The sequence below is a fragment of the Pleurodeles waltl genome, chromosome 3_1 (assembly GCF_031143425.1).
Source record: "Pleurodeles waltl isolate 20211129_DDA chromosome 3_1, aPleWal1.hap1.20221129, whole genome shotgun sequence".
NCBI classification, from domain to species: Eukaryota; Metazoa; Chordata; class Amphibia; order Caudata; family Salamandridae; genus Pleurodeles; species Pleurodeles waltl.
The window spans coordinates 392,946,066-392,970,284 of NC_090440.1; the positions used below are offsets into that span (position 1 = coordinate 392,946,066).

General features: G+C 44.0%; 1 protein-coding gene across 3 annotated transcripts in view; it reads right to left on the minus strand.

Moving 5' to 3' along the window:
* The window catches only part of IL16 (interleukin 16), a 470,913-nt gene extending 457,792 nt beyond the window's left edge, over nucleotides 1-13,121 (minus strand). For all 3 annotated transcript variants that reach the window (XM_069222586.1, XM_069222587.1, XM_069222584.1), the window contains exon 1: nucleotides 12,831-13,121. The gene's annotated coding sequence lies outside the window, so the exon portion shown is untranslated. The remainder of the gene's footprint in view (nucleotides 1-12,830) is intronic.
* Between the last annotated feature and the right edge of the window lie 11,098 nt (nucleotides 13,122-24,219).

Genomic DNA, 24,219 nt, shown 5'->3' on the forward strand with positions numbered 1-24,219 from the left:
TCAGACACAAATGTTGTATGTACAGAATATTGTGTCAAAAATATCAAGGACCAAAATATTGAGAAGGTAAGTGCAAATAGGTAAGTATAAATTTACTATTCTCAACTCCACATCTATGTACCTCGAAGATATATATATATATATATATATATATATATATATATATATATATATATATACATATATATATATATATGTATATATATATATATATATATATATATATATATATATATATATATTGTCAAAGTACATATATGTGGAGTTATATATAGTAAAACTTTGTTTGCCTATAAAAACTTACCTTCAGGACATTCTTGACACAATATTTTGTCTCCAATAATTTGTTTGAATACTGTTTGCACCACTCTTTAGCTGGAAGTTCCCAGACCACAGAGCATTGTGCCACTGATTCACTCCAAGTTGCAAACAGATTTGTAGGCTCTTTCTAATACTTCCCTCCCCTGGCATGCTGCTGCTGCTGACCTTGCCTTTGTGGACGCCCCCAACCAGTTCAAGAAGTCCAGAGACATGGATACACTGTCTTCAAAATGTACCCATCCCTCACCAGACACCAGAGAAGATCTACCAACCTACTGCTACAAAGTGCAAGTTAGATGACTGGTGGCTCTGCTTTAAGAGCACACTTGCTCACTGTATCACCTTGATTATTTCCTTCATCTTTTGATTACTCTGTTGTTGGGTGATGTAGCACCACAATGGCTTACAAGATAGCAGGCTCAATAGAGGCTGGTGTGGTGCAAGCAAAATCCTTTGAGACTGTGGGTTTGCTCCTATTTCTGTCCAGTAGATAGCGGTCTGTCGCTTGCCCCAATCATCATTGAGGTTGGTAACCCCTGAGTGAGAAGTCATTGATCCTTAAGTCTCAAAGGCAAAAACCTAGGAAGACAGTGCCATTTGGGAAGTGGCACACTAACGCTAAACCTATGAGGTAGGCATACCTCTTTGGAGCCTTTCAATGTATTGTTGAAGCTCCAAAACACTGTCCCCTACTTTTACATAATACCAAGTATGCAGTGATTTAGCAGCCATTTGTTTTGATTTGTGTCTGGATATTATTAGGTATTAATTAAAAGTAAACTTGCACGGCGTATGGAAAAATAACTCACTTTTGGCAAGACAATTCTGATTCTCTATTTTATAGTGTATTGTTTGTAATTATTCGGTTGTCTTGATCCAACTATGTTTGCAAACTTTGCTTAATGGTACCAACATTTCTGTACCTGCATTTGTTTTGCAACATTGTGCTGATGTTCTTGATCACTTAGTGATCACAGAGAGTATATAACCTGCATGGCTGGGGGTAGGGGGCGGATGTTACTGCTATATCAAAACAAATGTTCCCCTGTGGGTTCCACTGCTGACTAATGTTCTAAACCTGGTTGTTGTTTTTTAAGCAAATTTCTACCTCAAGGGTCCATTCCTGTGTTCAGGTAGGGTAACTGTTAGACCCGGCATTCTTGGCATCGTTTCCACTGACGTTTTGTCTTCAGATCTCTTGTTTTGCTGACCAAATTTTTGCTGGCTTTAGACTCTGGGCACTTTCCCACTGCTAACCAGAGCTAAAGTGTATGTGCTCTATGCTTAAAGCATGGTAACACTGGCTTTTCCACAACTGGCATATTTAATTTACTTATAAGTCCCCTTGTAAAGTGTGCTACCTCTGCCCATGGCCTGTACATTAAATGTTACTAGTGTGCCTGCAACACTGATTGTGCCACTCAATTCAGTAGCCCTCTAAACATGTCTCCGACCTGCCACTGCAGAGCCTAATTTTGAACTGCTAAATCGACCTGGCAAGTTAACCCCCTGCCAGGCCTAGACCTTCCTTTTTTAGTACATATGTCACCATTTAGGTAGACCCTAGACAGCCCAGGGGCATGCTGCAGTGTATTTAAAAAGCAGGACTTGTCCTTTAAGTTTTACATGTCCAAGTAGTGAAAAACTCTTAAATTTGTTTTTCACTGCTGCAAGGCCTATCTCTCCCATAGGAGAACATTTGGATAACCTTATTACATTTTATAATTGTAATTTCCAGTTGGGAAGAGATGAGATGGTACCCCAAAGGTTGATCTCTGTGGAATCACAATTTAAAATCACAACTTATGGTGAAGTTGGATTTTATATTGAATTTTATATTGTAATTCTGAAAATGCCATGTTTAGAAACTTGACATTTGCCTACTTTAGCCGTTTAGTGCTTGTCTCTGAATACTCGTCTGGGGTAGGGGGCAGCTGGGCTTTGAGCATTCCGCTTACACAACCTCACACAGAGGGAGCTTAGCTGTGACTGATGGGCAATCCTCAGCCTGATTGACATCGGGAGGAAGAGGGAAGAGGAGGAGATGATACACCTAAAAAGGCTGTGCCATGTCCCTACAGAAAAGGCTGCATTACTCCCTGTGGTAAGATTCCGGCAGAAAGGGTAGGGACTCTGTGCACTTCAAAGACATCTCTTAGAAGTCTCCCCCACTTCATAGGCAAAACTGGATAAAAATACTGGACGTCAGACAGTACCAACTCAGGACACTTCTGGACCTGTGGATACTGTGTCAGGAAGAAGGACTGCTGTGCTGTGAAAGGACTGCCACTCTGCTGGACTGCTATTCTGAAGGAACTGCTGCCTTGTTGTGCCCACCTGCTGCCATCTTGTCTGGAGAAAAAGAACTGCACCTGCATTTTCATCTTGAACCCAAGACCCTAGTGTGACTCCTAGGGTTGATCTGCTATCCTAATCTGAGTCTCCGGGACATAACCTACCGCCGCTAGATCCCTCTTTAATAAGCTCCTGATCCCCAATAGGCATCTCTCAGGTCCTGAGCCTTTGGAAGTGTTTTTGCTGCTTCTGAAGCATCAGTGCGAGCCACCACAAGTTTGTCTCTTGGCACAGCAAACATCAACACTTGCGACCTTCTCAATGCCTGACCGACTCTTCTGTCCTGCAGATCACCACCAGCAACCCTCTTCTTGCTCTGACTGATCTTCATCCCCACGAATGGGACTCAACCAAATTCTTCAAATGGTACAACTTTAGTGGGACTTATCTCGGACTGTATCCAACCCGTGCTCCATCGTAGTCGGCCTGAACTTTTAGAGTTACCCAGTCTAATGCGAACAGATATCCCCGTTGGTGTTTTATGCTTTTAAGTACTATATTGCATTTTAATCTTCAAAAATTCATAACTCTGGTTCGACTTATTTAATTTTTGTCATTTTGGCCTTGATTTTGATCACTAAATTAAGCTCTACATTTCTAACCAGGTGTAGTATGTTTTGTGTGGTGTTTTCACTGTTTTACTGCTTGAAGTATTGCACAAATACTTAACAAATTGCCTCGTAGATTAAGACTGATAGCTCTGTGCCAAGTTACCAGGGGGTGAGCACAGGTTGGTTTAGGGTGTGTTTGTGACTTGCCCTGACTGGGATTGTGGTTGCATACCTCTGCCAATCAGAAACCCAGTTTCTAATAGTAGGCTTCATAATCCTCAATGCTACTGTCCCATATCTGTGATCAACTCTATAGTTAAGGTTGCTGGAAGTGTACTACTCAATTTTGACCTAGACAGAAGTGAATAACATACTAGGGGCCAGATGTAGGAAAGCTTTAGCGACTCGCAAACGGCGAAAAACGCCGTTTGCGAGTCGCTAAAGCCCATCTGGTATGTAGAAATGCATTTTGCGAGTCGGAACCGACTCGCAAAATGCATTTCAGAGTCGCAAATAGGAAGGGGTGTTCCCTTCCTATTTGCGAGTCGCACTGGTATGCAATTCCATTTGCGACCGCAAAAGTGGTCGCAAATGGACTCGCTGTTACCATCCACTTGAAGTGGATGGTAACCCAGTCGCAAACGGGAAGGGGTCCCCATGGGACACCTTCCCCTTTGTGACTGGACCAAAAAATAATTTTTCAGAGCAGGCAGTGGTCCAATGGACCACTACCTGCCCTGAAAAATACAGAAACAAAAGGTTTCGGTTTATTTTTCAAAGTGCAGCTCGTTTTCCTTTAAGGAAAACGGGTTGCACTTTGAAAAAAAAAAACTGCTTTATTTCAAAGCAGTCACGGACAAGGAGGTCTGCTGACTACAGCAGGCCTCTATCCCCGTGAGTGCCCTGACTCGCTATGGGGTCGCAAATTGCGACCCCATAGCGACTCGCAGAAGGTGTCTGAGACACCTTTCTGCATCCCAAATTGCAACTTGCAATTTGCGAGTCGCAGGGACTCGCAAATTGCAAGTCGCAATTTGGGAAGTTGCTACATCTGGCCCTAGGTGATTTCCAGTACAGCTTTAGAGAAGGGTTAAGGCCAAGGAGGAAAGCCTGAATTTACAGTTAATTATAAGCAACTATGGGACATATTTATAAGCCCCTAGCACCACCTTGAGCCACACTAGTGTCATTTTTGTTTTTTATGCTAATGTGGTCCAAAGAGGCCAAAATCCTAGCACCATATATTACAAAGTAGGGACACTGCATGCATTGCGCCACTTTGTAACTCTTTGCGCTATATTATGCCTGCACCAGGCATAATGTATAGAAAGGGGGCGTTCCCACGTTAGGGGGACCAAACAACCTAACAGATTTCCTAGCATCATTTTTACGGCACTTATAATGCCTGCTCAGTGCAGGTGTTAAAAGGGGGCTTCCATTATTCATAATGGGCCCCTATGTTCTCTGCAGGAGTAGCGCCAATATATTGGCGCTTCTCCTGCAGAGTACATCAATAACGTCATGAAAAATTGCGCTATTGCTCCCTACCCTGCGCCATGGTGCGCCGTATTTTAAATATGGCACACACATGGTGGCGGTAGGGGTCGATAAAGGGTGCAAGAAAAGTGACGCTGCACACAGTGTAGCGCAACTTTTCTTAAATATGCCCTTATGTATTGGCTTAAGAGACCACTATCAGTTTGGCTTTCATGGATTTAAGCAGCACATTTGATCTGGTCAGCAGATCCAAAGTGTCAAATTCTGTCTGATATGGTCCTTGGTGTTTCTTTCGGATGTTTCCATCAGGTACAGTCAGGTTTGTTGATCAGGAGGAGTGCACTAATTTTTGCAATGATAGGGGCTTCTGTAAGGGTGATATTTTAGTGCCAGTTTTGGTTATTTTGTCCATCAATAACCTTAATTCTTGTCTTTTAGCAAATGTCCAAGGCATACCTCCTGTAAATTATGGACCTATACCTGACTTTATGCACATAATGCTGTTTCATTGTCACCTACTCCTAATGTCCTCAAATGCCTTATTGATTGTTTGAACTATTGAATATCAACAATAGGAATATTGTGGTACAAGAATATCATGGACAAAATAGAGGAAGAATAGATGTACTATTTCTAGCTGCGTATATACCTTGAAAAATTATACATATAAATAAAGATTACATGCACATTATACTTAGGTTCAGAGTTTATAGACAAAAAAAACAAAAGAAATTCAGCAGTTATAGTTATACTTATGTCAAGAAACGATAACTCGTGCCCTAAGGTGCCTGTAACTCCTGCCCCCGCCATTCATAGTTTTCTAATCAATAATTTTATTGCAATTATGTCATAGAAGATGTCAAGACTGATGTAATATTTGGGGTAATTAGCAAGGCATGGCAAGGGTTTGAGTTATAGTTACCTTAGGGCAGGAGTTATACTTTCTTGCCATAAATATAACTATAACTGCTGAATTTCTATGGCTTTGTGTCTGTAAATTCCGACCCTAACTATAACGTCCCTGTAACCTTTGTTTTTTTTTTTTGTGAATTTCTAAGGTTTTTAAAATTCTATTTCCTAGCTATAATGTCCCTTTAGTTTTTACAGTGAATGTCTATGATTCAATGGCCAACCCCTGCATGCAGTTAACTCCACGCCTTGCATGACCTTTGGCTGTGCGCGGCGTGAGTCGTGGGGTGGATACAGGGCCTGCAGCCAACCCCCTACATGCAGCCAACCCCACATAAATGTGGAGGAGGGCATGCATCTGGTTTCTGGCCCTGGGGAGCCGATCTCCTGGGGTTCAGCCATATTAAGAAGGGGGAGGGGGGCACACAGCCCTTCACCCGAGCCAATACTGATCCTGTAGGCCCCATCTCCCAGGGCATACTCAGTTAATTATTGGGTAGGGGGGCCATGCAGCCCTCCTAACTGTGCCGATTTTGGCCCGAGACCCCATCTCCTAGGGCCTGGCCTTATTATGAAGGGGGGGGCATGCAGCCCCCCTCCATGAGCCAGTATTGGCCCAAGAGACCCATTGCCCGGGGTCCTGCCCAGTAAATGGTAGCTGTATTGGAGCCCACCAAGGGCATCCACTGCATATTGAAAAGGGGGGATGGGCCGCACAGCCCCTTCCCCGTGGTGCCTATTCAATTAATAATTGAGGTGGGAGCCGCAGTGCCCCCCATTATCAGGTTAATTTTGACCCCAGGCCCCCATCTTCCAGGGCTAGGCCTTAATGTAAAGGTGGAAGGGGGTATGCTGCCCCCTCCCTGGACCAATATTGGCCCCAGAAATCCTATCCATTAGGGGCACTCAGTAAATGGTGGATGTCCTAGAGTCCACCCAGGGCACCCACTGCATGTTGAAAAGGGAGAGGAGGCACACATCCCCTTTTTCTGTGGGGCCTATTTGATTATTAATTGGCAATGGGGCCGTGCGGCACCCCAGGGCCGATTACAGCCCTGGGAACCCCATCTCCCAGGACCGGGCCTTACTATGAAGAGGTAGGGGGCAAGCAGCTCCCATCTCCAACCCGATATGGGTCCCGGGACCCCATTCCCCGGAGCTGGACAGTAAATGGTAGGTGCCCTCAAGCTCACCCAGGGCGCCCACTGCATGTTTGTTCAGGGCCACCGAGGGAATCCCAATGACCCCCACAGACCCAGCTGGATCCCCGCCTCCGGCGGGAGCAGGCATTGCTCCCACTCGCAGGGAACAACTAAAAATGCTGTTCCTTAAAGACTGGAGCATTTTTTTTATCTGTTTCTCTTCCCGCTTCACAGCTGGCAGGAAAACAGATGAAAAGTCTACTCTTAGTGGGCGGGAGCATTTTTTATTCTCCCACAAGCTGGGACCGGACTTATGGCCTCATTATGAGGCACCCGCCAAACTCTTTGGGCTGGAAAACCGCCACTCCGGTTTTCCATCCACAGACCCTATTACGAGTTTCCCGCTGGCCCAGCAGGAAACTCACCACAACATTGACGCCGGCGGCAATGTTGCAGTGTGTCGGGTGCGACAGCACCCATCGCGTTTTTCACTGCCTGTAAGTCAGGCAGCGAAAATCGCAACAGGGCTGTCCATGGGGGGCCCTATACTGCCCATGGCAAGTGCATGGGCAGTGCAGGGGCCCCCATGGGGACCCAGCACCCAGTTTCTTCCTGCCTTTGCATGGCGGTGGAGCCGCTGTGCAAAATCTGGCGGACATTGGAGTCGTTATCCCTAGGGCAGTGTTGCTAGCAGACCGACCTAAAAGTGGCAATGCCGGTGGACTGACTGTGGTGCTTTTGCCACAGTCATAATGTGGAGGTCGGACCGCCACTTTGGCGCAGTTAGACCGCCACTGTGAGTGTGGCGGTCTTAAGACCGTCACACTCATAATGAGGTCCTTAGTGTTTGCTCATTTCGGTGGGAGCTTTATAATTGCTCCCGCCAAGCGAGGACAAACACAATTTTCCCTGCCCACACCAGTGCAGGCAGGGAAACTGGTATGTCCCAGGGATGGCATCCTGGAACATAGATGGAGCTGGCCATAGGTGATGGGGTCCCCAGGGCCATTAATTGATGTGGGAGGGGAACCGCGCAGCCCGCTCCCTTTTCTGTGCATGGTGGGCTCCAGGGTTTGGGGTCCCTGGGGCTGAAATCGTCCAGGGGAGGGGGACCATTTGGATACAGCTGGGCCCTAGGAGATGGAGGTTCCCCAGGCCAAAATCCCCCATAGGACCCCACCACTAGACCTAGGATGGCAGGGTATTCCCTTGTTCTTTTTTTCTTGGTACTCGGCTGAGTACCCAGAAAAAAGCACTTGGTAAAAAGCACTATAACATTATTGCGACCACTCTGTATGCTATGCAAAGGCTTCATACGCTCGATCTCCTACATAAACAATTTCCATTCAAAATATGAAAGATATTGTGATACTCTATACTCTATGCCCAAGATGGCTGCCACCACTTCCTCGTTGTGGTGGCAGCCTTTCAGATTTGATTTTGAGATCTCTGGGCTCCATGGACCTTCAGTGTCCCTAGATATACATACTTATTTTTTCTATAATAACTCAAAAACTACTCAATGGATTTGCACCAAATAACAACAAGAGATTTTTCTGGACCAAGATCTAGCTTTGTGCCAATTTAGGTGTCATTCAGTTCAGTGGTTTGGGTTGTAGTCGTGTCTAAAGTTCCTATTGGAATTTACATGGGGAAAATGTGTTTTGGGGGGCCCCCTTTTCTCTCACTCCCCACTTTAAAAATAATCCAGAAACCTTGAAGACAGGAGCTGACGTGAGTGGCAAACTAGTTTTCAAAATATTATGAAGATTCATCAAACGGTGCCAACATTATAGGCAAAACAAAAAATGCTTTTCCTAAGATAAGTAGGTATTAAACCCTAATTACCTACTGGTGACCCCGCCAGTAGGTGATATATATATATATATATATATTGTATAAATAATAGTAATGTATAAATATATGTGTATAGATAGGTATAGAAAATCGACACTTACTTACCTATTGATATTTCGGTTTTGATATTCTGCCCTTGATATTTCATGCCAGGTATATTGTGTCTTCTATATTCAAGGTGCATACATTATCGATTCATTTGTCGTTTTTGTGTGATATTTAAACCTGGTACAATTTTTTCTAAAACAGATGTCATGACTTTTTTGGTCTTCTTCGCCAAATCTAAGACTGACCATAGAGGACACAATTATTGTGAAAGTCCATCATAGCCCTTATTTGGAGTTTGTTTTTGATTCTGCTTGTTTAAGGTCTGCTTGTCTTAGTTTCAAACTGGAAAATATTGAACAGTCGGTGGGGGCCCTATTTAATTTTGCTGCTACAATTGACAATAAATCTAATCCTCCATTTCTAGAGATTTATAACATTCAGTGCATTACCATTTGATGCTATAGCTCAGGTGTTGGGACTATTCCTCAGCTAGAAATCTTCAATGCGAAAATAAATTATTTTTGTTGCTGACTCCTGTTTTCCAGCAAGTGATGTACACTATTTTTGCTATGAGAAGTAGAAACTGGGTTGGTCTTATTTTGAAGATTGCATTAAATTGGCACCTTTTTTTACTTTAGATATCAGTCGGGTCTAACTCAAAAGCCTCATTGAGTAGAGCAATTATCCAGTAAGCAGAACTTTTAAAGCCATCATGTTTACTTTCTGTGGGTTTCACTCATTGTCTTGAAACTAAGTTGCAAATAGGAGGTTTTGAGTGGTGAATTGTGGGATAAAGGGGCCAAGTGTATGATGTTATAGGGGCCAAAGCGACTGTGCTGTCACTTCTGCTGTCCCTAGCATTTTCAATCAGTCAGTCAGTATTTGTATAGCGCAGGTTGGGGGTATCTGGTTTCTGGGGCATGAGGTCTCTGTCAAAAAGCCAGGTCTTGAGTTTATTCCTGAAGTCTGTAAGGGAGGGTGCTGTTCAGAGGTGGAGAGGCAGGAGATTCCAGGTCTTCGTGGCAATGTAGGAGAAGGAGCTGCCTCTGCTGCTGCTGCAACTGATACGGTGTGTCCGGGGGCTAGTGAGGAGGAGTGCAGGTGCCTGGTAGGTTGGTGAAAGTTCAGTTGGTGGTTGATGTAGGCCTATCCTTGATTGTGTAAGGCTTTGTAGGCATGTGTGAGGATCTTGAACTGATGTCACTTCTGGATGGGGTGCCAGTGGAGGTTTCTGAGGTGGGGGTGATGTGGTCTATTTGGGGAGGTCCAGGGTGAGTTTAGCTGCTGCGTTCTGTATGGGCGGAGTCTTTTGAGGAGCTGGGAAAAGATGCTAGTGTAGAGTGCATTGCCGTAGTCGAGGTGGCTGGTGATGCGGGCCTGGGTGATGGTTTTCCTGGCGTTGACAGGGAGCCATCTGAAAATTCTGGGGGAGCATGCAGAGAGTGCTGAAGCAGGAGGAGGCAACTCCGCTGATTTGTCACTTCATGGTCAGTTCGCTGTCGAGGATGATGCCGAGGTTATGTGCCTTTTCTGTTTGCATCAGAGTGGGTCCAAGTTCAGCTGGCCACCAGTTGTGGTCCCATATGGATGTCTGTCTCCTGAAGATCAGTACTTCTGTTTTGTCAGAGTTGAATTTGAGTCAGTTTACTTTTGTCCACTTGGCTGCGTAGGTCATGGTATTGCAGAGGTTTATTCTGGTGGTGGAGAGTCTTTGGTGAGCGAGAGGATGAACTATATATCATCTGTATAGGATACAATGTTGAGACTGTGGGATCTGATGATGTCGGGGTGGGGTCATGTATGTGTTGAACATTGTGGGGGTAGGGGCTGATCCTTGGGGTAAGCCGCATATGACTTTCTTGGGTTCGGTTGTGAATGGAGGCAGTTGGATGCTCTGAGTATTTCCTGTCAGGAAGAAGGTGATCCATTTGAGGGTGTTCTCTTACATGCCGAAGTGGTGGCATCTGGTGGTGAGAGTGTGGGGTGAGATGGTGTTGAATGCAGCTGAGAGGTCGAGGATGATCAGAGTAAATGGTGGTAAATCAATGTCTACAAACTTAAGTAGGCTGAAAACATTTTCACACAGAAAATCCCCCAAGAAATCTAAATAAATGTGTACCTTATTAATACTTTTTTTACAGACTGGGATTCCCTGTGCTTGACTTACATGATATTAACTCCTTATAATTTGGTGTACTAAATGTATTGCCATATAAGCAGAAGGTGCACACCAAAGCCATCAGCCTAATATTCATTCCACACCTGTCCACGCTCCACATACATGCCCATGCACCTGGACAGATCATGGATTCCCCCCAAAACATCACTGTCTGTTCATAAACAACTTAAAATCATTTACTAACCATAAATAAGAACTCACCACACCTTCACATTGTTACCAAAAACAAAGATGGTCTAGTACTTGTTCTCTCTTCTAAAGAAAGTGAAATCGTTTCTTTCAAATAGACCCCTCAAAATTTCTGTTTGAGCCCTTAATCTCTTGATTCTGCATGGTGGTAATGCCCACCTCCAAAACTTACCAGGCTCAGTTCTTACACCCCTTAAGTGCATCCTACACCCCTCAGAATCTCGCACCCAGGGTCTGAAGAAATATGACCATGTAACCCCAATCCTGGGGGCACACCATCTTCCAACCAGCTGCATTATTTGCATAATTATCAGGACCATCATACATATTTATCTTACAGACAAGCTCACCATCTCTGGCAGTTCTCTGCGTGCACGCAACCAGGAAACCATCAAAGTCCATACCAAGAAGTGTAAAAAAAAAAGAAAATAGAAACTTTCTATCTATGTACCTAGGATCTGAAACAACATCCCCATATGCATTAGGCCAAAAGCTTCTCCAATTTAGGAAATAGTTGAAGATGCATCTCTTTAAAGAACGGTGCATCACCATCACTATGCATTACCAGTCCACAAACCAGCTGTCTTATCACTTGTTAAAATTATGCTTTATGCTTGTCTTTGACCATGTACAGTGCTCTACTACATTATTGCTAGGTGAGCGCTATTGAAATACCACATACATACATAAATGCACACCTGACTTCCACATCAGTATACATCACACCTGGGAATCAATCCTGACCTTTCACATACCATCAAGGTTCACCTTACCTTTCTACCAAGAACACCGTCCCTTATAATCAATACTCTCCTCATCTTGACATTATTACTCCTTTTACTTCCCCATCAATATGCGCCTTACCTTCTAATCAATATTCACTTTATCTTGTCATCAATTTTCACCTTTGTTTCCAGTCAACATACACCTTACTATTTCTTCCTCGTTTATGTGCCCCTTGCCATCCCCAGTGCTCACCCCAGCGCTCCTTCCCATTGATATCTTTTAGGTTCACATTGTATGAGTTCCTATAGGAATTTTTCTGTCCATTGGTAAAAAGAACTATATAACTTTATTGCGGCCACTCAGTGTGCTATGCAAATTCCTCATTCGCTCGATCTCCTAATATGAAAGATACTGTGGGACAGCACTATGGCCAAGAGGAATTATCTGTGCCAGAGGCAGCTCTGTGATGTTGCTTACTGGCTAGTACAGACCCACAATGCATATTTGTAATTGACAACAAATTCTCCTTGTGAAATATTTAATGAAATATTTTCCTTGTGAGCTACTACCTACAAATGTGTAAACTACACAAAGATACTGCCCCAGGAACCAAACAAACTGACTTGCAGACTCCAGGGAGTAGAATTTCAAATAGCCCAAAAATGTGCAGAAAAGAAGCTCAACACCTTCACTCAAAAATATATATAAAACTGGGAACTAGCTGAGGAGAAAGCCAAGCTAATGGCAGACTATATTCTTGAAGATCTGAGACAGCACAGACGCTGAAAGATGTAGCAATTTATGTGGGGATGCATATTTGAAAAGAACAGATGCTCGCTAGCAGTTAAGGAATATAAGGAAATTCCTCTCAGGTCAGCATCACTGTGTGTGGCTGACTCTGCCCCGAACCCGGAGGCCCTTCAAGCCACAAACATTTCCCATGGCCTATTTAACCTCTGAAACTGGACTCAATTTATGGAAAAGTGTGGAGGGCATTTCTTTCAATCGCGGATGAAAACAAAGCAATAAAATTAAGTATCACAAAATTTGACTTACCATTGAAACGGATTCAAAACGGTTTCCTGCTGTTGTTCATGAAAAATCTTAAGAGCTTTGAGAAATGCTGTCTCCCATTGCTGACAGGAAATAAATCCTGCGAGCGCTGAGAGCGGCTCGTGCTCCTCAGCATACAGTGTAACCACTCAGCGTCCACCTCTTTTTCCTGCGCTCCAAACGACATAAACTCGTTACTGCTTCAGATTGGGCACTCCAGCAGCCGCCCTGCTTGCAAGACAGATGTGTATAAAGGCTATGTTATTTCACTGTCTCCACCAATGAGATCGCCAGCCTTTTCCCGTACCACAGTCAGAATGTAAAACCTCAAACTTTCCTTTGGACTCCAAATCAGTCTCAGCTCTGCAAGAAAGCAAAACACAGCCAACTGCTGCACGCGCTCCTGCAGGCCATGGAAAATGCAGATGCTTAGATCACCCTGGGCCTTCTTAACGTTAAGCAGTGGCCGCTGAACTGGGCCTTTGTGTGTTTATATAATTTCACAGAGCAACACAGCAACCTTGGTTTGGGCGCAGACTGAAATGATTCATTCAGCTCGCCACTCGCTCTGAAATGACAAGAAAAACAGCTTGCTTTACGCTTGCAAACACCTTTCATAAAGTCTACAGGGGCACGGCCGAGTTCACGAAAAATAAATAGAGCAAAATCAAAGAACAGGCTGTGACTGCCGTGCAATCAAGAGGCACTTTCACCTCAACACCACCAAAGTGTGTTTTGGCAAGTTCATTATTACTGGATGAGAAAACAAATCTGAAATATTTGCTGCTAATATTGGCACGAGGTGGACAGGTTCTGCATACTTCAGTAGGCATGTGCAGAGAAGGTGAGTGCATGGAAGGGATCATCTTATTTCACCACTCAGTTTTTTTTCTACCGTAAATTACAAAGCCTATAAACCATGACTGCAAAACACAAATTTGCCAGACGGAAAACTGTATTCCAATGTTTATGGTTTAGGAACCCTCGGTAGAGTAAGTGCATTTGTTTTTACTCTAAATGCCTCTGAAGCAGTATTGTATTTGAGGGGGATCTCAGATTTATGTTTTGTGTGGCAGCTATTCTTGAGCTGGTACTCGGTTCCAGGCCAGCCTCAGCAAATCATGTCAACTGTGTCCAGGGCAGAATACCTTACACGAGAACACACTGGGCAGGGTTCTAAACAGCCCCACCATCTGTCAGAGCAGTAGCTCGCAGGCAGGGAGATGGAGGGAATCTTTTTCTTCCCACACAGCTACATCCAACAGCATATGCTGCATAGGTAAAACAGAGCCTGATAGATGCTCACATCGTGAAGCCAAATTCAGCACCCCTTCAAGTTGCAGAAAAACAAGCTTAGGGCCTGATTACGACCTTGACGGAGGGGATTACTCAGTCGCAAACATGACGCATATCCTGTCCACTGTATTACAAGTTCATAGGATATAATGGAACTTGTAATATGGTGGGCAGGATATCCATCACGTTTGTGGTGGAGTAATCCCCTCGGCCAAGGTCCTAATCAGGCCCTTAGTATGACATTTTACGTTTGCAAGAGGTAAATGTTAATATAATGACATGAACGTGCTTTTGTCTTTCTAGTGCTCTGTATCCATTGAAGACATATGTGTCAAAATGTGTTTCTTGGGAATGTCGGCTGCATATGGGAGTGTGTGTGTGTTTACTCATAAGTATGCTGATATCACTTTAGTCAAAGCTATTTATTTAGCATACAATACAAAATTAAGGGGGTCATGAGTGTGGCGGTCTTATAACTGCCACACTTGCGGTGGTGGTCAGGACCGCCACAGATGTAGCGGCCTGACCACCACATTACAAACCTGGTGGTTAGACTGCCAGGGAACCGACAGCTCCACCAGGATCATGGATTCTGGTGGCTTGGCGGTGGCAGAGATCGTAATCCGTCAGGGCAGCGCTGCGAGCAGCAATGCCCTGCAGATTACAAACTTGCTCTCCACCAGCCTTTTCATGGTAATAACACCTCCATGAAAAGGCTGGCAGAGAACAGGTGCAGGGGGCCTCAAGGGAGCCCATGCACTGCCCATGCACTTGGCATGGGCAGTGCACGGTCCTGCCTGCCCAGCACCATTGCAATGTTCATTGTCTGCTTTGCCGATAGTGAACATTGCAAGGCTGCTGGTGCACCCTGTCTGCTACAGCATTGCCGTCAGCTCGATTACAAGCCGGAGACAAAGCTGTAGTCTGTTTCCCTCTAGGCCAGCAGGCAGAAACTCAGGTTTCCGCCCACCGACCTAGCGGGAAACTCATAATGAGTCCAGTGGGTAGGCTGACGTGTAGGCGGCGGCCACCCTGTCTGGAGTTTGGCAGACGGGCTTTCCCGTCCGCCAACCTCAAAATGAGGCCCTAAATGTTCCTACCACCTAAAGAAAGTTTTCTTTACTGTGGCATAGAATCCATTTTTATGGACCTTGGCAATTCTAAACATTTAGTTCAAACCTGCAAAGAACAAAACATATGTGTTGCTGGTTTGCAAGAAGGAGATGTTTGTTGCTTGTGGATAATGCTATAGAATACTTTACCATGACTTTAACTTGTGATCTGTGGATCACACATGGATAACTGTAACAAACTGATTACCTCACTGAGTTATTTGTGATCTGCAGATGAAACATTAACCTACTAAGCTATTTGTATGAGGATTCAAGCTTGAGACCAGAGATTACACAAATGTTTCTGGCAGCCTTAACAGGACTCGTGGACTTAGTCCCATGTCCTGAGGTTGTAAAGAAAAAAAAAGATGAATGAGGGAGCCCCGTGGGTGGGGACCCAGAAAGACCTCTCTCTGGGCCAAAAAAAGAAAAAAGGACATACAATGCCGTGATCCAGTGGCACCCTCACGGATTAATAAAATTGATGGCGGACTGGCTGCATTTCAAGGTATACTGCCCCGGCGAGCCCACCCTCTGGGCTCTGTTTATAAAAAGAAGTGGGCTGCATGGCCTCCTCCCTGAGTCTTCACAAGCCCTTGGAACCCGCCTCTGGGGCCAAAAAACAATTTTTACGAGGACGGAGGATGCGCAACCCCTGTTCCGAAGCAATTAGATGGCCCCAGGAAGCGCACCCCCAGGGTGGATCGTATTATTTTGGGGAGGGAGGGCTGTGCAACCCCACTACTCTGTGCTTCAAGAGATCCTGGGGAGCCTGCCCCAATCGCTGACATAGATTTCTATGGGTCAGGGGCCATGCAGCCCCCTCCCTCAGCCTGAAAAGGCTTTGGGGTCCCACCTCTGGACTGATTTCATTAAGGGCACGGGCCACACGGGCCACACAGCCCCCATCCCAGAGTCATTAAAGGCCCTGGGGAGCCCATACCTGGCTCAGCCAAACCTGCCAAGTAATAACCTGCCAAGAAACAGCTATCACAAACCAGCAAAAAGATGTAACAAAATAAGTTTATGTACACTGTTAAAATATAAATTCATTCCAGTAGCAAGTAAAGATAAGCCTAACAACCTCAACCTCTAAAAACTACTAAAAAATACATATTTAAAATGAATCTGATGATGCTTTTTTTTCTTCCAACAGAAAAGAAAGCATCTTCTCCACATTGCAAAATCCCCAACGAAAAAGCAGCAAAACAGTGTGAAACATCTAAAAAGAACCTACATGTAAGTATAAAAAATATAAGTAGTTGAAATATTTTATCTGTAAATAATAAATGTATAAACTTTAACAAAATGTTATTCATTTATACTATTACACTACTTTCAGGTGCAATGTCAGAGAAAGCGAAATATTTGACATCCCAGAAAGGAAAGTTCTAAAATTAGGGCCTCATTACGAGTTTGGCAGTGGGACTGCCGAACCGCCATGGTAGCGGTCTTTCAAACAGTGCCAGGCCAATGGTCCAGAGACCACCAGATTACATCAGATTACGTACCATGTCGTGCACGGGGCAAAGTGCACCACCAAACCCCAATTTTTTGGGGGGTCCACATTAACCCTCACCTCACCCTCCATGGGGCTGTACCCCCTTGGGCCCACTGTTTTGGGCCCCTTACCTGCCTGACCTCCAAGCTTTCCATGGCGGTGGGATCATCATTAAAATCTTGGCGGTCCTGCTGGTCGTAATGGCCATGGCAGTCCAAATGCGGGATCTCCAACATTGGCTGCCACGGTCAGGACAGCCACGGTCCTGCTGCACTAAGTATGGCTGTGCTGCCAATCCACTGGCGGTCTTCTGGCAGCCCGACTGCCAAATTTGTAATCTGGCGGTCCGAGCGCTAAAGTTGCAGATGTTGGACCACCACTGCTAACCGTGGCCATCCACGGACCGCCACATTCGTAATGCGGCCCTAAAGCACATGGGTTATACCTGCAAGAAAGTGCATCAACAGAAAATGTGAATATTAGAAAGCCCTTTCTTCCAACAAAATGAAGATAAACTAAACATCCCTAAAGGATTATTTCCAAGACACTTGGGTTGGCAGACTGCATCACTCCGAACACAGACATTGACCCAAATTCCAATACCATGGTGGAATGTCTATGACAGCACCTTGGCATAGGAAGCCAAAACAAACAATGAATTGGAAGGATGGCACAATGCCTTCCAATCCACAGTAGGCGTAACCCAACCATTACTCTATATATTTGTAGAAGCAATACAAAAAGAGCAGCGCTGCCAACAACTATGAATGGAGCAATCTGTAAACCAGATTGAACCTAAACGTAGTAAGCAAACCAAAAGAATGTATGAAATGTTACAATTTAAAATCTAACTTTTCACAAACAACAAAGGAGTGGATTAATTAGAAATAATAGCCAAAAGCATATTGTAAAATAAATAGTAACTTACAAAAGTCCCAAAAACTATCACACAGTCTAAACCAACATAAGTTATTTTTATACAAATAATAAACATAATATTGTATTACATTTGTCTAAACATTAAGTAAAACTTCAATGTTAAATGAAACTGAGATAATAAAATAATAAATGAATTATTTAGATGAAAAAAGATCAAAGAACAAATTCAATCTATCACATAAAATAAATACGAGACATGAAACCACACATTTCCACAAAGCAATCACATAATATGTACACAAACAATAAAATATGGCAATTTCCACCCAAAACAAATAAAGTGAATATGACTTACTGTTCTCTAGCTGCAGGTCTTCCTATCCATCAGTAGTCAAAAATAATAATCCACCGAAAACGGAAAATAGAATTTTCAAAAGTAAAATGCAAAAATAAAACAAATTCAATAGCGATCCCTCAAAGCAATCCAAAGTATCTAGGAACAATAAAAAAAAACTGAAAAAGTGTACAAAAACGCACTTAGAAACCCCCAAAAAAGGAAATCCTAGTTAAAAATATTGCTTTATGATAAACCAAAAGTGATTTTCTTAAATAAAGATAACACCTAATGCCCATAGGACACATTCATAGATTAAAGCCTGCATAGAACAAAACCCGTTCTCAAAACATATTACATTCCCAAAACAACATATACATTACACTTAATCCTCATAAAATATGGAGCATAAAACAGAAATCATACTCAGTTTTAATCCAGCACATGGCTTCCATTGCCAACATTCACAGACAAACATGTTCCACAAGTGCCACACCAACCCTAGAAATTTATGACATCAAGGCCATAGGTGCAGTCCTGTAAGGCTGTGAGTCTGGGGATTTGTGAGTATTCACATTTTAACTATGGCAGAAAGTAATTTTGTTAGATCGCTCCTGGGACTTCCAGCATGTACCCCTATTATTCCATTAGGTCTCGATCTGACCCAAAGTCTTATGACCCAAAAAGCTGACTGTAGAATGCATGGATTGTGGTCGGCAGCAGCATTAAGTTCCTATTGTGTGGGCCTGAAAGGCATTACATCTCTCTCTTGTGTACGCAAAAACCCATGGTTGAATTCCATTAATTTACTGTTGGTGAAACGGTGGCTAGTGAATTTTTGGGATTTTCCCGACAAGACGAGTTTAATTGAGAAATCTAATCTAAAAGAAATCTATTGGGAATTTTCTATCACTCAAATAACTGCAACTAGCAGAGGTTCTCTGACATGGGATTTCCTTGATGTAAAACCATTTCCTTGTTGTGAGCCCACAACAGATGAAATTGCTCCCCCTTTGGCATGTCAACTGTATATTCAGTTCAGGTACAGGACGCTTCTGACCAAGGAATTTTGTAGTAAATGCTCTAGAGCTGTATCTAGTGGTATTCTATGTCCTCTCTGTGGAGAGGCTACGGAATTGTTAATACATATTCTTTTCTTGCCCAGCATATCAGAACCAGAGAAGAAAGTGGGCAACCTACTTTAGTGGGAAGTTCAACACTGGTCAATACATGAAGGCATACAGAATTCTTTGTACTGATTTAAACACACTGATGTTTTTCTCACTCTCCAGATTTTTTATGTCAGCTTTGATCTGGTGTACCAAGTCTCTACAAGCAGGAGCAGTTTAGAAAATGACAAAGCAATTCTCCCATGGTTTTAATGTCTTTTTATCGTTTTAACCATGTTGCGATAAATGAATTGTGAGATTGTGTGTCCTAGTTAGGATGTTTGAAATAGCATTTTTTTGCTAATTGCATAGCCCACAATAGGGGGAAAAAAATCTCATAGAAATAAGTCAGCCAACAGGGAACGAGCATACACAATCACACAACCATACAACTTACCAGTCAATATACACATTATACACTGCACATCGTATCTATCATACCATGCACTAAACATGCACACAGTCAAAGGACACAAAGCCACACAACACAGCAACAAACTCATGTCAACACAAATACCACTCAATACAATAACAACAACATGTTTCGAACAGACACATGCCCATCACACAAAATGCACCCTATCACTGGGGGAGAAAAGCACTGCGTACAACCTCACATACCCCCCAAACAATACAGGTAGCACAAGCACCACACACACACACACACAGTGTCAGCCAGGAACAACTTTACCCTCAGGAAAAGAAATGCAGGACAAAGATCTAACCTCAAAACCAGCAACTGGTTGGTTAGAAATATATTTAGAAATACTCAATGTAAAAGTCAAAGGCCATAGGCCAGTCCATAGGTATAATTTTGTGTGCACACAATGCACATATGGGTGCCCCGAACTTGACCCTTGACTGCCATGTACCCTCCACAGGTAGGGGCATCAAAGGGCAGGCAGGCATCTTAGAGATTATCAGGGGGAGAGGCGGGGAGTTTGGGCTTAGGCTTGGGAGGGGGCCTTTGAGATTTGGCTTGCAAGGGGGCGGGGTTTAGGTTTAAGCTTAGGGGAGGGTTAGGTTTTCTTGGGAGGGATGGATCTCTTGGTGGGGGAGGGGCATGGGTACTTGCAGGGGGGGCAAGGGAGGCCTTGGAGGCGGAAGGGACAGACTTGGGGAGGAAAACTGAACATTTGGGGGTGTCAAGGGGGAGAGGAGTAGGAAAAAGGGCAAACTCCAAAAGGAAAGCTTTCTTACACACACAGGGACGGTCATAGCAAAAGGGTTTGAGTGTGGAGGGAGAGGGAGTGGTTGTCTGAGGTGTTGGTGTGGATGTCTTGGGTGCATGTTTGTGGGAGTTCTCCTTGTGGGGGGTGGGTGTCTGTTGGGTGGGTGAGTGAGGGCGTTTATGTGTCTTGGGATGAGGGGGGTGCAGGTCCTGGGGGATGCCATGGTGGGTTGGTGACTGTCTGATGACTGTAGGTATGGTGGATGTGCTGCATGAAGGAGTGTCAGAAGTTGTCGTGTCTCCGGGTGTAGTGATTGGGGTGGATGTCTGAAGGTCTGCTGTGGTGCTGTCTGTGGGAAGGATAGGAGTAGTGACTGGATCTGTGAATGTTGGTGTAGTGTCTGGAGGTGTGCCAGGTGTGACTGTTGCTGTGTGTGCATCTGAATGTTGCTTGTCTGCATGCCATTGGTGTGTCTTGTGGTGCTTATGTTTGTCTGAGCTACCTTTGGATGTTGAGGTGGATGCATGAATGTCTGTTTGTGTGCTTTGGCTGGGTCTGGGAAGAGGGGTTTGGGATTGGGACGGGGAAGATGGAGGGGGGGACTGTAGACAAAGGGTGACTGGCTGCTGGCAGTGTGGAGGCCAGAGCTTGAAAGGATTTATGTAGGCCAGCCAGTGCACCGTGAATGTCCAACGCATTACTCTTTTGGACTTGAGTTGCCAGTCTTTGGATGGCATTCACGATGGTCAACTGACCCACAGAGATGGACCTCATGAGGTCAATAGACTCCTCACTGAGGGCAACAGGGCTAACAGGGGCTGGGGGAGAGGTGCCTGCGGCAAAGGAGACGCCCACCCTCTTGGGTGAGCAGGTACGGCTAACTGGGTGGGGAGCTTCAGGGAGGGTGGTGGTAGAAATGGGGGTGGCGGACAGAGATGGTGCTGGGGTGGTCCCAGATGGGTCCACCACCGCCAGGGAGTGCTCACTGGAGGAGGATTCCAAAGATGATGACATGGATCCTGTCTCCCCATTACACTCCCCCTGCCCTCCATACTACTGGGTCCCTCGGTGTTTGTGTTCTCATGACTGGAGGTCCCGTGGCCAGCAGCATCCCTACTCACCTGTGCCATATCTACTTCACCTGCCTATGCTGGAGAACAGAGAGAGAGGTAGGATCCTCACATTCTTGTTATACACTTACATCAACCTATACACATCACAAACATTATATCTATGTGTACTTCACCCCCAGATATAACCAGGTTGGTTGGCACAACAACATACACTCCACACCTCTATATAACAACTATGTCACGTACCACATAAGCCACCTATCTCACAACAACAATACCAGCCTATCAGTTCAACTATCACAACAACCAAGCTATGCGAAATAGTTTTTCTGCTTGCATCAAATTTTATCTGTGATTTAATAATCCTGGCGTACATATTGTATTTCATAGATCCTTATTAAGTAATCGAGTACTTAAGTATGGATGCTAATTGTGGTTGCGCACACATAAATGAGTATGTTAAGATTTTATATTAATCAATGAATTATTCAGAAATGTGTTATTTCATGTTTTTCTTTTATGGTCTCCAGAGATCGAATAAATAATTTTCTGACTTGACTTGACTTGAAATAGTAGTAACATTGATTTCCACATAACACAGACACCAAATCTACACATACTCATAACATGACCTGATATCATGTTCCAAGGAAGTAACCTCATCAAATGCTAAACACAAGACAGCATGTTGCATACACGCCAAAACCATTTCATGCCACAGTGTTTACAACCTTCAAAAATGAAATTGTTTACATGCACCTACTCTATTTGGCAATATCCACATTTGGAGTACGATACAGTCTAAATCCATGTCACCATCACATGTACTAACAGTGTTGTAGAAAAGGATTATACAGACTTTGTAGACCTACTTATCTTAGTCACTATCCACCTGAAAACAAAGTCATGTACACTTATAGGGGCGTACTCAGCCCACAGGATTTACCAAGAGACAACCACAGGAACCATGCCAACACCTTAAATACAATGGACACTTGTCAGGTGCATGAAGGCCAAATACAGTTCAACTAATCATGATGAGTGGCAACATCAATAGCCCATTATTTATGTGGCAACATCACTATCCATACTTCAGACATAAGTAATTTTTCATCTTTATAGGAAAATTACTAAGCCATAAACCACTTCCGGGGTTACCATGATAGAGACATACACCTTTAGGCATGCCAAATGACTGACTACACATACCATTCCACCAACATGTGAATGAAAACTACCACACCTGCAACACAATTAAGGCAGTACAAACAAAGCCTTCAAAACATATCCACAATAGCAAAAGTAAGTATTCTTAAGTTGCATCACAGTTGTAATATATGGCAGAACTTTACAATGTACACATGATGTTGGCAAAACAACCTGTGTAGATTGTACCTATTAATATGATGTTTTGGCCTATTCAGCATGCCCACAACACATTGGATTAGGAAACTGCTGTGTATTCACTTACCATGCAAGGAACATGTACCTCGTACTGATAGTCTGAGTTCTTATATCAATGATATGGGTTGCACCAGGAGTCTAGTTATACCACCATGGTTTCCAACATGCAGGATGTCCATTCTGATGAAACATTACTGGTGCCAATGTGTACTCCTCACTTACCAATGGGGACACCTAACAGGTCTGAATAGGTGTACCAAGTGGCATGTGAAATGTCAGATTGCGATCGCAGCCTCACAATAAGCTGACACTCATTTGAAACCTCTGGAATAGTAGGACTGTGTTCAGCTTGTCAGACTCAATGTTGCACATAAAGATGGATCAAGGGGCATTGGAATGGACAGAGGGCAAACACCAGGACAACTTACCATCAGAAGGTGGCAAGGATCAACCAGAAGGGTATAAAGAGCAGTATAGTGGTACACATATGACACAGTCACTTGTGCATCATCATACACTTTTGTACAGAAGGGATAACATAGGTGAGTAATATGTCCCTATCCACAATACTGTGTGCTCACCTGTGTACCATTGTTGAGGACTGTACATCTAGGGCTTGGTAAGAGATATTTGACCTTTTGCACTTACCACATTGTCACAACTTAGAGTCTTTCACATCATACACTGATCTGGCGGAGGGATGTAAATGAGTATAGTCAGTACTTATCCCTTGTGGCTGCATTCTGCCCCACAAACACCCATCCAACTCAGGGTAGGCCACCGTTAATATGCGGACCATTACCCCTAATAGTTCTCATATTGATGGTGCCCTACCCCGAGTTGGATGGGTAGTCAAGATCTGACGGGCACCCATTCCTCCTTGGGAGGACATCCCTGCTGGGCCTCTGTGGTCTTTCAGGCCCAGCGTCTCAGATCCTCTCACCGCTTCCGACAGTGGGTTCTCTGCCAGCTGTGGACCCTCCAGGGTTCACACTTTCTTTGCGATGGCACACCAGAACCCCTTTTTTTGATGGGTGTTGACCTGCATGGATGACAGACAAGAAGAGAAAGTCATGTCCACATGCTCCATCCCAAAACAAGTAGGATGGAAACTTAAGTTAGTGCAAGTAGCCAAACATACCGTTCCTCACACTTCAAACTCTTTTTCAAGTTACTATCTATAGTCAAGCCATGTGTGAACTGAAGATAGGGATACAACATCCAAAACCAGTACCAGGTGTTGGCTAGAAACATATGACCAGACCACAAGAATGTCCTTAAATCGTATAGCTCAACAACTATTTGTCAAACCAACATTAATGTTAATGCTGTAATGTAATTTGTGGATAAGGGTACATACATCACACACTACCTACTATGTATCAGGGGCAATAATCTTTCTCTGCACATGTCCATCTACCCACATATAATAGCGCAATCCTTCATTCCTCC